This window comes from Miniopterus schreibersii (assembly GCF_964146895.1).
Source record: "Miniopterus schreibersii genome assembly, chromosome: 3".
NCBI lineage: Eukaryota > Metazoa > Chordata > Mammalia > Chiroptera > Miniopteridae > Miniopterus > Miniopterus schreibersii.
Genome location: NC_138103.1, coordinates 32,384,565 through 32,401,553, shown reverse-complemented (window position 1 = coordinate 32,401,553; position 16,989 = coordinate 32,384,565). Strand labels below are relative to the sequence as shown.

Genomic DNA, 16,989 nt, shown 5'->3' with positions numbered 1-16,989 from the left:
TTGGCCCGTCCACCAGGTGAAGAACAAGGACAAGACAGCCATCTAGGAACAGGGAAGCAGGCCCTCTGCTAGCACCTTGATCCGGGACTTCCCAGCCTCCAGAACTGTGAGAAATCGATTCCTGTTGCTTAGAAGCCGCCCAGCCCATGGTATGCCCTTAGAGCAACCCAAAGGGACTAAGCCAGGCCCCCCCAAAACCTGGAGGCACCCTCCAACTGGCACACACCAGCAGGTAAAATGCCCATCTTACGGACCCAACAGAACTTCAAGTGATGTAACTTTTGAAAATCATGAAAAAATAAAATAACGGATCGAGAGGAGGGAAAGCACTTGTGCGCTGGGCCGACTCATCCTGCTCGTCCCCATGGTTGTAAACAGATGGAGGCGGGGGACCGGTGAGAATGGGCCACCAGCCGCCCCCGAGCATCTCAGGGCGGAGGCGGCAGTGGTCTCACCAGAGCCCCCAGCTTGGGAGAGATCAGCCCCACTCAATTTCCTGGGTTGCCCCGCACTGGCGAGCCCTCGCCTCCCCGGGACGGCCTCCATGGGCCTCCTGATGCAGAGTCTGATGATGAAAAAGACTATGGGAAGAAAAAAGGAAAATTTATGAAAAAGGAAAACAGGACTGAAGGCTCTGCTGCCTTTCAGGAGGAGAGCTCTGGAGGTGAAGCTGAAAGTCCTTCCAAAATGAAGAGATCCAAGGGAATCCGTGTTTTCAAGAAGCCCAGCTTTTCTAAAAAGAAACGGAAGGATTTTAAAAAGAAAAGAGAAACCCAAAGAGGAAAAAACATAAAGAAGAAAAGCGCAGGAAAGAAAAACATAAGGAGAAGTCAAAAGGCTTGAAGCAGCCGATGTTGAGCAGTGGAAGGGAAACGAAGGGAGAAAAGAAGCCGGCTCAGGAGCCAGAGGGGCCTGGGGTTGACGTCCCAGCCTCAGGCCCGTCTCTGGAATTCCTCTGGCTGGTGCAGGAGAGAGGAGCGTGACATATGATGGCATTCGACTGCAGCAGTTCCTGTGAATGTGCAGATTATGTAGAAAAACAGGGCATGGAGTGTGAAGGCATCTACAGTTTCAGGAGTTAAATCAAAGGCGGATGAGCTGAAAGCAGCCTGTGACAGAGAGGAGTCTCCAAATTTGGAAGAGTATGAGCCTAACACTGTGGCCAGTTTGCTGAAGCAGTATTTGCGAGACCTTCGGGAAAATCTGCTCACCAAGGAGCCTGTGCCTCTCTCTGAAGAGGCTGTGGGAGGATGGCAGAGAGGGAGAAAGTGCAGGATTCCAGCCTTACTGAAAGAACTGCCAGAATGTACCCATCCTCCGATTTCCTGGCGGATCGTGCACATGGGCCACGTTATAGCAAAAGAACCGGAAACAAAAAATGAATATACAGAACATTTCTGTAGTGCTCAGCCCAACTGTTCAGATTAGTGATCGTGTCTTGCATGTGTTTTTCACACATGTGCAAGAGCTCTTTGGAAACGTGATACTAAAGCAAGTGACAACCCCTCTTCACTGGTCTAACGTGGCCCCTGTGCTCGCACTGCCAGGGACCCAGGAGAGCATCTAGCAGGAGATCAGAAGGCAGGAGTTTCTTTTGAATTGTTTACATTGAGATCTGCAGAGTGGGATAAAGGATTTATCTAAAGAAAAAAGATTATGGGAAGTACAAAGAATTTTGACAGCCCGAAAAGAAACTAGAGAAGCTAAAGGACAGGAGTGTGAAACCAAGATTGCACAAGAGACAGCCAGTCTTTCAAAAGAGGTTGTTTCCACAGAAGAAATGAATGGAAATGAAGAAGTTACAAATATCCTCCTTGCCCAGGAGAATGAGATCCTGGCTGACCAGGAGGCGCTTCTGGCCATGGAGCAGTTTCTGCGCTGACAGATTGCCCCAGAAAAAGAAGAGATGGAAGGCCTCAGAGCTGGGACTGCAGAAATGCAGAGCCGTCAGCAGCAGGGCCGCGGAGAAACTGAGGCACATTCCCTGAGAGTGAGAGTGAGGACGAGGGGGAGCTTCAGATCATCTTGGAAGATTTACAGAGACAGAATGACGAGCTAGAAATAGAGAACAATCGTTTGAATCAAGCAGCCATGAAGAGCAAGAGGCCATCATCAAGGTGCGTGCAGCTCCGCCAGCTCCAGCTGCAAGGAGTGAGTCTGAGCCTCGGGCACGGGGGGGGGGGGGGGGGGGAGCCAGAGAGGCGGGGCGGTGCCGTCCCCCTACCTAGAGACAGCGCCCAGACAGAAGCAGCCAGAGGCCCGCAAGGAGCAGGCCAAGCCGTCCCCAGCAGAGACAGGAAGGAGACGCCCATCCGAGCATCCTGTGGGCCAGGGAATCCTCCAGGCCCAACAAGACCTGTGCTGCCTACTGTAATCCCCAGTCAGTGCACGACTCTCTGCTGGGCATTCTGTAAAGCTTTCCAGATGGCTTATTTGAAGATTCATTTTCTTTGTTAACTTAAAATAACTATTTTAGCCCTTGAGTGGCTTCTTTTTTAAACCAAATATCATCTTTGCTTTTTCATTACGGCAGAATCAGGATCTCTTTCTCTAGTTCAAGGGGGGACCCAAACAAGGTAAATGCTGTTCCTGCCTTGTGGCTCGCCCCACAGTCTCACCCTCCGGGGTCACTGCTTACCTACTCACTCTTGCTTGTGCCTTTTCTACCTTTTTGGTGCAGATTATATCATAGGGAGCAGCCGCATATTTCCTGACTGGCCAGAATGGCTCTTACTGGGGTTACCTTTACTCACTCGTCACCCTCTCCTTTGACAGTCCTAAAACACGGTCCTTGCCCCTGAGTCTCCAGGACGGCCTAGCTGCTCAGACAGAGCTGCCCGGGCAGCTGGCCTCCAGCCCCGGAGCAGCCCGGCCCGGTGTGGCGGAGGAGCCACCTCGCTCCCGCTGGCTCCTCCCGGTCCTCACTGCTATTGATGAGCAAATGCTTTTCACTGGGTTGACCTAAGGAATCCACACATAGGATCTGTTTCTCAAACCAGACATCTTCTATGTGACTGACCTTCCATTAAAAACAGAATGACTTAGATTGCTTGCTTGGGGCTAGAATGTAAACTTCTCTTTGCCTGAATAAGCCATACACACACACACACACACACACACACACACACACACACACATATGCTGTTAAACAAAAGTTCTCAGGTATCCATATCGTCTCCGTGAACCTGCCGACAGACTCCCAATTGACAAGATTGAGCAACAGAAAAAACAACTTTTCCTTTCAATGACAGCCATGACCCCCAACCCCATTTTCTTGCTTTTGCCACCTTCCTGGTGACCTGAGGGGTCTGGGAGGCCGACTCTCGGGCACCTCTATTCAGTCATGCTTTGTTGTGCCCAAATCAATGGCACCGCTGAGGCAGGTCAGCTCTCGTGGCTGTGAAGACACACAGTCAAGGTGATGGAGACAAACCCCATGAGGGCTCTGTCCTCTCCTCCTAGTGAGTATTTATTTCAGCACCTGTGTGATGTGGGTTTTTCTCTTCTGCCTACTGCACTGTTGTGACTTGTTGGCCATTATTTGATTTTTGTATAGAACAAAAAGCTTTGTTATAGAAATCAGCGTTCTATTTTTTTAAACCTGGAGAGAAGATACTATGGTGACTGAAAATATGATCAGGTCTCAAATATAAATGTTTAAAAGCCTTCTTGCTGTCCCGTTGGTCATATTGCATTCATTTTATATTCGCCGGAAAATTGGACAGGTACATACAAACAAAAGAAACTAGACCACCAACTTTCATCATACACAAATATAAACTCAAAATGGATAAAAGACTTAAATATAAGTCGCGAAACTATAAAAATCCTGGAAGAAAACATAGGCAGTAAAGTCACAGATATCCCACATAGTGGAATTTTCACTGATACATCTCCTAGGGCAAGAGAAACAAAGGGAAAAACAAACAAATGGGACTACATCAAACTAAAAAGCTTCCGCACAGCAAAAGAAAACAGCCTCAAAATACAAAGGAACCCCACGGTCTGGGAAAACATATTTGCCAAGGATGTATCTGATGAGGGGCTAATTTCCAAAGTGTACAAAGAACTCATACTACTCAGCAAGAGGAAGACAAACAACCCAATTAAGAAATGGGCAAAGGACCTGAATAGACACTTCTCCAAAGAGGACATACAGATGGCCAAGAGACGTATGGGAAAATGCTCAATGTCGCTAATAATCAGAGATGCAAATTAAAACCACAATGAGGCATCACTTCACACCTGTCAGAATGGCTCCATCAACAAATCAACAAACAACATGTGCTGGCGAGGGTGTGGAGAAAGGGGAGCCCTGTACACTGCTGGCGGGAATGCAGACTGGTGCAGCCACTGTGGGAAGCAGTATGGAGTTTCCTCAAAAAAATTAAAAATGGAACTGCCTTTTGACCCAGTGATCCCACTCCTAGGAATATATCCTAAGAATCCTGAAACACTAATCAGAAAGAATGTATGCACCCCTATGTTCATAGCAGCGCAGTTTACAATAGCTAAGATCTGGAAACAGCCTGAGTGCCCATCAGTAGATGAGTAGATTAACCAAAGAACTTATACGCATATATGCACAACCCAAGGACACAGACACTGGTGTGGAGAGGGACTAGGGAGGGGGGTGGGACAGGGTGGAATGGGTCATTGGGGAGGAAAAGGGACATCTGTAGTATTTGGAACAAAAATTTTTTATTTTAAAAATAATAAAATAATAATAATAATGGATCGAGATGACAATAATGTGGTTAGTTCACATGCCAGCCATTTCAAAGCAAAATATGTTTTTGATGTTTTAAATTATTCATCAGAGGAGATAGTAATTAATCTGGAAAGACGTAGATTTGAAATTCCACTGCCAAAGATAAAGAACAAAGTCTCTAGGCTGTTACTAGTTATATCTAGTTATGTAGATAATATTTATCAATCATTGATACCATTCAACTTTAAAGGATGTCTATGGCTAAATTAGGCCAGGGAATAAAGGTCCTTGGATAAAAGTGGCCTTCATAGAACTAAGAAAGACGTCCTTCTGGCCCACTCTACACAAAATGAAGCCATTTAAACTCTCTAGGGAGAATTAGAGTTTCTATCTGGCACAAAGTGAAGTCACCTTCTTGTTAGTGGATATAGGATACCTTTAATGATCAAGATATGCAAAGAAATTAGATAGTTCCCTGAAAAAAAATCAAAAGGGGAAACTTAATGCTAATGATTTGAAGTTTAATAAATAATGTTAATGCTTATGCTTAGTAAATATCTGATTGATTTTTATTTTAAAAAGTGTTGCCATTACTGTCAACACTTTCAAAAGTTCCTCTTGGAAAGTAGAAATAGCATTTCTCATGTTGAATATTTTTAATAGCATGAAGACGAAAATGAGACTAAAATAACACATTTTTATCACTATTTATTGAAATATCTCAAAAATGTTATAGAAATTAACTTGGTAACCCTTAAATTCTAGATAATTCTGAAATAATACCACTGTTGATTAGCTGGGCAATCTGTAACCTAGAGAGAAGAAGCGTTAAGTAGTAAACAAATGCAAGAATAAAGGTAGGGAGAAGGGGAATAGAAACTAGAATCCTGAGCACAAACTCCTGGGCTAATCCATTCCAGTAAGTTTCTTCCCAAGATAAGTGATTCTGTTTCTTCTGAAGAAGACACTAAGGCCCTGTTTTCAATGAACTAATATAGTTCCAGAGAAAACTTAATGGTCAACCTGAGAGTCATTTGAGTGGATCTAATTATATTCCAAAGGTTCTAAATATATTGTGAACTACAGATAATTTTGAAGATAATTTTGAAGAATTTGGTTTACAGAAAATGTACAGAACAACAAATCAATGGAGAATGTGTTTCTGGTAGAAAATCCTTAGTGTATAAAAATAGTCCTGTTCACACTTTGTACTGCCTCCAAATTTGATTTCACTCAAATTCTGGGAAATCTAAAAAAGAAAAAATTCTAAAACTAGATGGATAAAATCCAAGAATCTTTTTTTTGTTTTTTTTAATCTGGAAGGAATTTCAGAGATCATCCAGTCAGCTTTCATCTTTCTTGTTCTACAGACAAGTTTAAGTGATTTGTCTGAAATAGTCATTTAGCTAGAGGCAGAGCGAGGACCAGAAAACAAATGTCCATTTCTACTACCACAGGACTATCACCTATCACACTGCCTCTTCCCAAATCTGTACCCATCCCTCCCCCCGAAAAAAGACCAAAAAAAATCTCACAGTAAATGATCACATTGAAAAATAGTCCTAGGCTACAGGAGCATAATTTCTAAGACCCCAAGTTGCTTTTTAATTGTTTTTAATAAAAATGAAACTCATTATCCCAAGAGACAGACGGTGAGAATGCTATTTGGCTTTTAAGGTTAGGGATGGTGTTTGCACAGAGGTGAGAGAGAAAGCCAAATGAAGGGGGAAAGTACACAGAACTATATACTCAGCCACCCTATTTGAGCCATATGCTGGATGCAGAGGAAAAGGAAATGAAAAGCTTTGAAATGCAGCTGTCCCACTCCCTACTATTTCCACTCAAACCCAACTATTTTTCCACCAGGATCCAACACATGTGCGGTGACACATGGAAACAGGGTGAGCTCATGAGCCCAGGGGAGTAGAGAGCTCACGTTCCCAGTGCAGCACCCTGGAAGTACACGGCCGCTCCCAACCTCCACTCCTATGGATGGTAAATGTGACCAAAAAAACCCGCTTCACAGCTAAAAAGGCAAGCCAAAAAAATCACTCAGACACCTGCCTGCCATTCGGAGTAGCACACCAAATCGCTACTCCATCTTTTCTTCATGTTTGTATTTTCTGACACTGCTGTGTTAACATTTTAAATTGAATCTTTAAGTAATCATTATGATGAGAACCACATTATTGGGAAGCCAGGCTCAGTAGATGACCTTAAGCGACGTCGTCAGTGGCATGGTTTCCAGTAATTTGGTTTTGTGATATAACCTTTTTCTACTAGGTATTAAGCTCTGCTTTGAATTAAAGTGTGCAGCATGCCCTGAACTGTGAGAGTAACTGAAAGGACTTGTTTTCAGCGGGTGGCCAGAAGGCTTCCTTGTAGTTCGTAGCATACAGTTTATTCATTTAATTACTTACTCATTTGATGAGCATTTATTGACATTCCCCACACACACCTCATGCACTGTGCTAGGTATAAAACATGACCTAGTTTCAAGCCCTGTTTCTGCCAAGTATTTACCTTACAGTGGGGCATGATATTTAACCCCTCCGAGCCTCTGTCTCCTCTTAGATTTATTGTAAGAACTGGATGAGATAATATATGTGAAATAATAAATAGCGTTTTTTAAAAGACAGCCTCTGCCTTGGAATAGCTCAATCTGAAAATATGACAAGTATATAAAAAACTAAAGTGCAATATGATATTTGCTGCAACAGAGAGTGTATGAACGAGGTAATATGAGAATACAGAGAAAGGAGTGGCTAATTCTGTCTGGAGTGGGGGTGGGGGAGGTCATCAATAAAGAGCAAGTGACCTTGAAGTATGAATAGAGGGGAAGGGGGAGACATTCGGAAAAGCTAAGGATGAATCCACCAGGCCCCTGGGAAGTGAGAAACCTCTCCCAGTAGCAGCAGAAAATTTCATCCCTTCAGGCTGGAGATGCTCTCAGTCTTGGAAGCTGGAAGTTGCTCAGGTGTAGGGCATTTCCAGCTTCACCCCACACTATCTAGTCCAGATGCCATTTCTTCCCACTCCCAAAAGTACACACTGAGGGGCCCGATCCCCCGGAGGTAGCAGATGAGTCATAGGAGGGAGCAGAAGGAACTATTGCATAAACATAGAGACAAAAGCAAAATAAAGTACCCAATATACTCAGGGTACCTAGGCCTTAGCATGCATTCTATGAGTGGGAGACACTTTCAGTCACCAAACTATTGGAGTGGCTGTTTCTTTAACATATAAGAACAGTGATCTATAGTCACAATCAGTAAGTTTATCACTAATGAAGCCATGAGCTAGTAAGAAGATGGAAATAGAAAGTACTATTGCCCTCTCCCCCATCCTTGGGCAGACGTTATTAATCAGCCTTGGCATGCTTTCCCATTGAGCCTGGACTCGACCTCAGAATCTTGGCCCTTACTCTTCTGCCTGAACTAGTAGCTCTGTGGAGAATATCCTTAAAAAAATTTTTTTTAATCAATATATTGTGCGTGCAGAAAGATCAGGATTGCAGGCTCATTGGTGTTATAAAAGAATCATACACAGCAACTCACTCGAGAGTCCCTCGGTGTCTACTCAGACATGTACTTTTGCTCCTTTCACTGCAGTGCCCTGCGAGGCTCGCAACCAGGGGGGCAGCAGGCAGAGGCAGTCGGTCTCAGGCTTACCCCCGATCCTGTCTTCAGGAACCTGAGTTCTGGCCTTTTTTTCTCTCTACCAAAATTAAACTCGCTTTTGGTCTCAAGACAACAACAACAAAAAAAGTCGTCTGCACAACCCCATAGTTCAGCTAGACTCTTCATATTTACTGTAAAATGGGGCTGAGACACTGTTGGATATTGAGGATTGGCTTACTCAACATTTATACCAACTCCCTTCTACAATACAGAAGCTGGAAAACTAAGAAACATCTCCCATCCCTTTAAATGTAGGGTTTCTTTCCGATTTTGATTCAGAAACACCCTCATGGAGAGAGAGGCAGGGTTCTGTGTCCCTGAATTTTCCCAGCAAGGTTTGTGATGGGCACGGCATTGTCCCACAGTCAGCAGCACGACAGGGACCTTCTCATGCAGGGACCCCCTGACCTGGTGGAGGAAGGCCTGAGCATTTCCCCTCGTGCCCAGCTCTGTACTGAAGTTCGGGGAGTCATTCCTGGAAGCTCAGCCTGGAGTCAGTTTCTTCCGTTCCCTCCTCCACAATGATCCACAAACCTCTTAATAGTCAAACCTCTTTCTGCTTAAGCGGGCTGGACGCTGATGCCTGCAACTGAACTCTGACTGATGAGGGCATGAGAACCACCTACCGTAAACCACATTTGCTGGAAGAGAAACAGTGAGCAAAAACAGTTGGAGCACCATGAATGTTTTAGTTAAAGCTCATATTCTTGTAGCTTCAGCTATTAGCTCTGTGAAAGTGAATTTTCACAGTCTGTATTTCTACCTCCAACTTCTGACCCTTTCTGCCTTCTCTTATCTCAGATTGTTTCCTGGACTTCTACGCTTGGATTTCCTGCCAGCACCGGGAAGTCATAGAGCAATAATTTTATTTTTCATCTCCCTTTCATTATCCTGGCCACCTGAACTCAAAAATTCAGCATAATTGGACTTTCCTCTTTCTCCCTTACCAAGTCCTGACAGTTCTTTTCCATAATCTCTCTTTCCACTCACACTATCATCAGGCTACTTCAGGCCTTTCCAGTTGGTGCTTGCACTAGCCTCCTGCCTGGTTTCCCTGCCTTCAGTATCTCCCCAACCCCCCTAGCCCTCGAATTTACTCTAGGTATGGCAGCCCACTTCATATTCCTGAAAATCATTCTCATCTTCATACTTCCTGATTAAACATTTCCAGACTTCCAATACTTTGAATATAAAATTCAGACAACTTAATTTGACATACAGGGCTTTGTTGGTCTGACTGCCAACTCTCTGCCCAAGATTATTTTCCACTGCTTCCCTCCTTGAATCAACACTACAGCCAACCACAGCCAGAGCGGCCTCTTCACTGCATCTTGTCAACACGCTCTTTCTAAGGACCTCGCTTGCACACCAGTTCCCCTTCTGGAAGTGCCTCACTCTCTTTTCTGCATTTAGTGTTGAATGGGAAGTCATAATCCCTCTCCGTTCAAAAAAAAGGGGGAGGCAGGGAGCAGAGTCCAGAAGCCATCTAAGTGACAAACAAAAGAATTTACTAAATTAGGAAATTAGCATTTTAGATGATTTTTATTGTTTTAGTTGACTGATTCTTAGAAATCTTTTATTTAGATTCTGGGAGAGCTGCAACCTGGTGTTTGTCTTCTGGTTCCCCAGGTAGAAAATACTGTTCAAATGGGCTAAAGCCATCACATTAGCCACACTGGATGAGAAATAGTACCACTGACATAGAAATAACTTTATGGGTGAATGTAATTGTAAATAAGGCCAGATCAGAACTTGGTTAGCTTCATCCGAGTGAGGCATCGAGGCAGAGGACTGGCCAGCAGAAACCCTCCATCTCCACATCTTTTCTCAATTTTAAGACTTGCATCAGGAACACGTCACTCATTTTCTCTCTCTCACAGATGGCCTCAACTCTACACTGCCTGTCTTTCCGTTCATCGGCTCCCCTTTTGGCAGCATGCTTGCGCCAGGAGGTCAACTGATTCTTTTAGCTTCTCCACACGCAGGGCCTCTGCTCCCTTCAGGCCCTGCCCCTGCACTGCTCCGTGGGGCTCTGGGTAGGAGACCAGCGACGCATCCGAATTCACACCTGCTGATCATGGTCTGGGCTCCTTTTACCTTGTTTGCTATCTGTATTTGTGTTCCACAAGGGACGGATGTCTAAGGCTTCAAGTGTCATAGTTGGTCCCCTGCCAATTGTCACTTGTCAAAATCTGACACGCTCCCACAATCTTCCCAGGTAAACCAGCTCCTTCCCAGAGGGCTGGATGTTTCTCCTCAGTCCCTCGGTATTTAGCTCAAGGAACTTTAAACAAGGCAAATGCATTCTTCTCTATTCTAATAAGATGTGCCCCACCCCTAGGCAAAAGTCTATCTTCCTATTATTTGCAACCAGGATTTAGAAACCTAAATCCCATTTTCAGATCCCATCTGGGTAATCAGTTCTTAACCTTTTAAATCTGTATTGCCCAAATATGCTTTCAAATCCATTCTTTTTCCAACAAATGGGCTCAACTGGTCTTTTTAGACTTTCTATCCCAATTGTTGTACTGAAAAAAGATCACCAATAGGCCACATCAAATCTGCATATAGCCACAAACCAGGGATCACAACTTCCACTTTTACTTAAAAGGTTTTCACCCAAAACTAAGTCCCTCTTCGATGAATCAGGATTGGAATCTGAAATGGAGTCCTCATTCTTTGTGACTCCTTTCCACAACTGCTTTGGTTGACAAAATGATTAGTCATACATTTTCCTGCCAAAGAAGCTGATAGCTGCTCTGGAAATTACCCCTTATATCTCACTCACCTACTCAGGAGCGGGAGTCTTGGACCCCTTCAGAAATGTAAAACACTCCCCTCTCCTACCTTGTAGACTAGACCGATTAAAGCCTTGGGTCTCATCATTCAGCAGGTCTAGTAGGCAGCGCCTGTTCTGTGACCTCAGGGGGCTCTATGCCTTCCTTTATATCCCTGTTCACCGTTGTTGTCAATTATCTGAGTGATTATCTGCACACCATCTCATTTCTTAACATGGACACCTACCATCACCCTCCAATCTGCTACTTGTTACCCAAAATATGGATCACAGGCAATGGGCTTTGCAGCCATCACACAGAATGCCCAGCAGCCTAACAGAGAGCGACCATGTCAGCCAAGAGCAAAGGCAAACGGGTGTGATGGATGATGCCCCGACAGGCATGTGCTCCGAATGCAGATGGGGTGCCAGCCTGCAGGCGCTGCAGAAAGCCACCGGAGCTACTGCTCAGGCTGCAGAGTCACGGCCGAAGGTTATAAACATCCTTGCTTGGGCCAGAACCTCCTGGGCAACAGTCACAGGAGACATCTCAGTGGAGAAGGCTGTTTGGTTTCAACTCTAAGAACCTAAACAGGCTAGAGAGCAATTAGCCCCAGGCTGTGGCCTCCAGGGTATGTTTTTGGTCACTCTGCAACAGGCACGCCTTCCTCATGGGGTCCAGGAAAACCTCACACCGCTCTGCCATCCATGTTCCCCTCTCCCCTGGGAAGACTCACATTTCTTTTCTCCCGCCCCAAATTTTAACACATTAAGCAATTGTTCTTCTGACATTTTAGCAAATTTTTGTGACTTCTTACAAACCCCTGTTGTGCTTGTTCTTAGGTCATGAGAATCAAAAGTAGAACAGCTAATGAAGTGCCCTAAGACAAAATAGAACTTGGTTCTGATCCTGACTTTTGCCTTGGGCAAGTCACATTTCTGGACCTGTTTCTTCAGCTGTTCAATAAGGGAGCCATCTGCTTCAGGGTTTAGTTTGGTTTTATTTTTAACCTAAGGTGGATCCTTTAAGACAATTTTTCAAACTGGGAGTTGTAATTCACTCACCAGTGGCTCATAAAAATCAGTTCTTGTAATAAAATGGAATATATCAGAGAATATTGCACAGAATAAGAATGTTGTTCTAAAGCTTTTGTTGTCTCTATGTGTGCATCCGAGTTGGATGTTGAACATATTTTTTATTGTGGATAGAAGTAAAACATTTTAAAACTCTGTACTACAAATATAGAGAGACAGAAAGTAAATTAGTGGTTGCCTAGGACTGGGGTAGGAATGAGGAGTGACTGTAAATGAATTTAAGATTTCTTTTTAAGGTGCTGGAAAGGGTCTATAATTAGTTTGTGGTGGTGGTTGTATAACTCTGTAAATACACTAAAATTCATTAAATTATACACTGAAGATGGGTGAATTTTATGATGTTTAAATTATGTCTCAATAAAGTTATTTTAAAATAAAATAAAACAGTGTTCTAGAGGGCCATGGATTTACTTCAGGATATCTACAGACCCTGAGAAATTATATCATAAATTTTATTTTTCTAAGAGGAATTAATAGAGCTTTTATCAGATTCTCAAAGGGATCCAAAACTTTTAGAACTGATTAATCAAAATGTCAATTTGCTTCTAGCACCAAAATTCTATGATTCTAAAACCTTAAGGTTGATTTTAACTTTATTTCCTCAAAATTGCAATTATAAATAAAGTTTTACCTCCAAAGCATTTGCAAGTCTGTTTATCTACCCAATAATTTGGATGGATTGGATTATATGTATTAAAATACCTTTAAAAGTAAATTACTAGGAGGAGTGGAGGTGGCCAATGAGGGAAAAAAGGGGGGAATGTCTGTAATAATTTCAACAATAAAGATAAATTTTTAAAAAGGTAAATAATTGTGTGAATTTGTATTATTATTAATAATATTATCATGATTTGATTATATTTGATATATTTTATTATATTTACCTGCATTTGGTCTATATCATGATTTGATTATATTTGATATACTTTATTATATTTACCTGCATTTGGTCTATATCCCCAGGATTCTTAATCATAGCTGCATCTATAATTCATATGCCACTTGCATATTACAATGGTATTTGTACCTCCAGTTTTCTTCTCATATTGGTGATCCACAATTCCAAGGGTGGTAGGACTCACAGATCCTCCACAGTCCTTTCACTGGGGTGCAAACCCTTTGCTACTGCAGGAAACTAGAATATGTCACCCCAAAATATGCCAGTTTGCCTATTGATTATTTTGAATTAAAGGCACTTAAACAACAATGGTGCCCTAAGTGGTTTTGCCCAGTGGTTAGAGCATCAGCCCGAGAACAAAAGGGTCTCAGGTTTGATTCCAGTCAAGGGCATGAGCCACAGTTGCCCTTGGTCCAGGCCGGGCGAGTTCAGGAGGCAACCAATTTATGTGTCACTCCCCCCCGCCCCCCCACTCTATCTGAAAAGCAAATCCTCCCCAGGCGAGGATTAAAAAAAATGGTGCAAGAAAGACACTCTGACCCTCCTTTTTCTTCCAGAAAGCAGGAGATGAGACTCCTCAGTGAAAGGCCCCCTCCCCGTACCAGGAGGAAAGAAGGCACCTATCAGCCCAGAGATGGCACCAGAGGAACCTTCAGACAAACCTTTCTGCATCGTCTCCTTCCATATATCTACTTCCCCACTTTGTCTCCTTGGAAGCCTAAAACTGTTTTCCTTTGTCTTGTCATTTCGCTACAAATCTCTTGTTCTTTGTTGAAGGTGCTGCATAAACTGGAATCCCAAGGCACCACTGAGGTACTTTGGATTAGGTGGCTCGCCCATAATATGCGCCCCACACATGTTAATACACTGCCTGTCGTTTTCTCTTAAGTTAATGTGCCTTTTCTTTTTTAGAGCTCCAGCTGAAAACTGAAGATGGGTAGAGGTAGTCCTGCCTTCCCTTCAGTACCAAGGTGAAGGAAAGCCAAGAGATGTGAAGGGGCCACGGGCGGTCTGGCTCAGTGGCTAGAGCGTCGGCCCTCGCTGAGGGTCCCGTTTGATTCGGGCCAAGGGCACGCACCTCGGTTGCAGGCTCACCCCGGCCCTGGGGTCGGGCAAGTGCAGGAGGCAACCAATCAATGTGTTCCTCTCTCTCTCTTCCACTCTCTCTGAAAAAGCAATGAAAAAAATATCCTCGGGTGAGGATTAAAATAAAGAAATTAATTAAATTAAAACATTTTAAAAAGAGATATGAACAGACCCCCCCTCCCCAAAAAAGGGGAGTCTGTGTATCTTACGTGAAGAGAAAGACAGAGTGTGATTTTTTTAAGCAAGTGGCAATCTGGAGTCAGTAAAGCATAGTTCTGAGTAAGAGAGATGTTTATGCAAGAGGTTGGGCTAAATTCTTCTGTATAGGACATGAACTGTCAGCCAGCTGCGCTTACCACGTTAAGAGTATCTTGATGGCAAGAAATGTGTCTAGTTTATCTAATAATGCTAAAAATGGGCCTTTATAGACAGTAAGTATTTAAAGTTTGTTAAATTGCATTGTAATTTTACATTGCACACTGGTTGGTAGTAAACAGAAGACGAGATATAACCTAAGTGTCCATCTAGAGGGGACTGGTTAAATAAATTGATACTGTCAAATGATTATAATGAAGTATGTTTACATGTGCTATTATAAAATAATCTCCAGAATATACTATTCAGTGAAGAAAACATTTTGTAGAATATCCCCATTGAAATAAAAATAAATAAATAGGGAGATTTCATACAGAATATAATATTTCTGGAAAGATGCAGGCATCTATTGATGGTAAATACCTTTAGGAAGTAGAACTGAGTGTTATAGGTAAACAGAATTGCTTTTCACTGTATACCTTTTTATTCTTTTTGGATCTTTTCATTTATAAATTCATTATTTTTTATATAAAATCTTTTAAAAATAGTATCACAGAAAACAATTCAATATCACCATATACTCAGCTCTTTCATATACCTTATCACATTTCATCTAAACGACAATTCATCATATGAATTAAGAAACTGGAGATAAGAGACCATAAGGTACTGGTACAACCACACACAGCTTGACAGTAAATAACCTATCTGGTACAGTTCCCAATTCCTTGGGCTTCACATCCAACGACACTTTCTTTTATGCAACTTCTACAGACCAAATGCATATGGATATAAAACCAGAGCACATTTAACATCGTTCAGTCAGTTTAATTCTGTGCTCAAAGATGCTGCTTTTTCCACAGATGGCAAGTCAAGCTTAAAAGTACTGTGTAATATTTTCCACAAACCTCCTTCTAGTCAAATAATTGCCCTGCCTTTGCCCTCATATTTCCATCAGCTCTCCATAATCTTGCAAAACCCATCCTCTTCCCAACCCCCATTCCGCCCACCTTTCAGCCTCAATATCCATCATCTTCAATGGAGACTAAGAAAACCAATTTTATCATGCCACTTACATTAAGAATGTTATAGGAAAAATACCAAATGGACATCCTCTGGCATACAGTATTTTGTGTTTCACCCTTTTCACTATAGGCTAAAAAATTTCCCCTAAATCATAAAACTCTAGGTTCGAATCTCAATGAGTTAAACCAATTTGGGGGTAAGCAATGAAAATCTTCTTGTGCTGCATTAAAACTCACACAAAAAACCCAATCTGGTATTCATTTACATTCATTAGAGTGGTGATTGCCTATGGCTATGCCTGAGAATGTATTCCAGCCTCAAGTTCTATTTTTAGACAAGTGCTCTGAGGATCATCAAACACCTGTCCTATTTAGCAACTGGAATATTTAAGCGCCCTAGTGCTTTTAAAATAGCAGACAAGCCAACCACAAAGACATATTTTAAACAAAGGGGTTTTAGTATTAAAGATCATGATTTGAATTCTTTCAATGCTCTCTTAATAGAAATATATTCAGACCCAAGATAATATGAGCCTATGATGTCAAACAAGTCAAAGGAAGAAAAAATGGATTTTTCTGAAAACAAATGAAAAGAAACATTTCTTCCTCACCTCTCCACTTCAATACCTTGATTGCAGCTCCTGAAATCAAGTAAGAATGGACCTGGATTCCATAAAATCCCCATTGGAATGGGGAAAATTTTTTTGGAGAAGTCTAATATGCCAAGATGTCTTTTGAGCTGGGAGGAATCTTCAGTGATTTCCCTAACCCTAGTCTAACTGCAGTCCCCTTGTTTAACAGAGCAGGAAAATTCGGCTGAGAGAGTAAAAGGGACAGTCCCAACATGGAAAGACTACCAAAGGAATCATGGCAACAGTGGGATTCGATATAATATGACTTGTATTCCTTACTCAGCACTAGGGTATGAAGCAAAACTGGTCTAAGTAAGCATAGTAACCCATCTGCATTTGGTAGAGGCTGGGTTACAAGTAGGTTTGTAACCCAGTATCAGTCAGACAGATATAAGAGAATTTTTCTATGGGGGATGATTTCTGGAAGGGATTTTAATCTCTAATAAAAAGAAAGAAGGAAAGAAAAAAGAAAGAAGAAAAAGGAAGGAAGGAAGGAAGGAAGGAAGGAAGGAAGGAAGGAAGGAAGGAAGGAAGGAAGGAAGGAAGGAAGGAAGGAAAGAAGGGAGAGAGAGAGAGAGAGAGAGAGAGAGAGAGAGAGAGAAAGAAAGAGAAAGAAAGAAAGAAAGAAAGAAAGAAAGAAAGAAAGAAAGAAAGAAAGAAAGAAAGAAAGAAAGAAAGAAAGAAAGAAAGAAAGAAAGAAAGAAAGAAAGAAAGAGGACTATATCTTCTTCTGGCTATGAATGCAGTAGCTTGAGGATGCAATTTCTGAAG

The 16,989-nt window shown here is 42.5% G+C and overlaps 1 pseudogene across 1 annotated transcript; it reads left to right on the top strand.

Annotated features, from left to right (window-relative positions):
• The first annotated feature begins 364 nt into the window (after positions 1-364).
• Positions 365-2,965, top strand: LOC308554520 (ralA-binding protein 1 pseudogene; annotated as a pseudogene). Its single transcript has 2 exons — positions 365-2,151; positions 2,810-2,965. The product of its transcript is annotated as a ralA-binding protein 1 pseudogene (transcript).
• The last annotated feature ends 14,024 nt before the right edge of the window (positions 2,966-16,989 follow it).